This window comes from Penaeus monodon, chromosome 30, assembly GCF_015228065.2.
Source record: "Penaeus monodon isolate SGIC_2016 chromosome 30, NSTDA_Pmon_1, whole genome shotgun sequence".
NCBI lineage: Eukaryota > Metazoa > Arthropoda > Malacostraca > Decapoda > Penaeidae > Penaeus > Penaeus monodon.
Window position 1 is genome coordinate 28,158,115 of NC_051415.1, and position 218 is coordinate 28,158,332.

Here is a 218-nt window from a genome sequence, read left to right on the forward strand (position 1 = left end):
CGGTATATTCACACACGTTCACATTCGTAACCTGAACAGCATACCAGAGAAGGCGTCGAGGGTCAAAGAAGTAAATAAGGGAACGAAAGTGTCTCCTTTTTAAAAGAGCGACGATTGCTTCATTATCACACCAAGGGCCGGCATTATCAGCCTCCTCCATCATGCATCTTTATAATTGGGACTCGAAATCCACTGTCGTTGGCGCTTCGCTTCTTTGC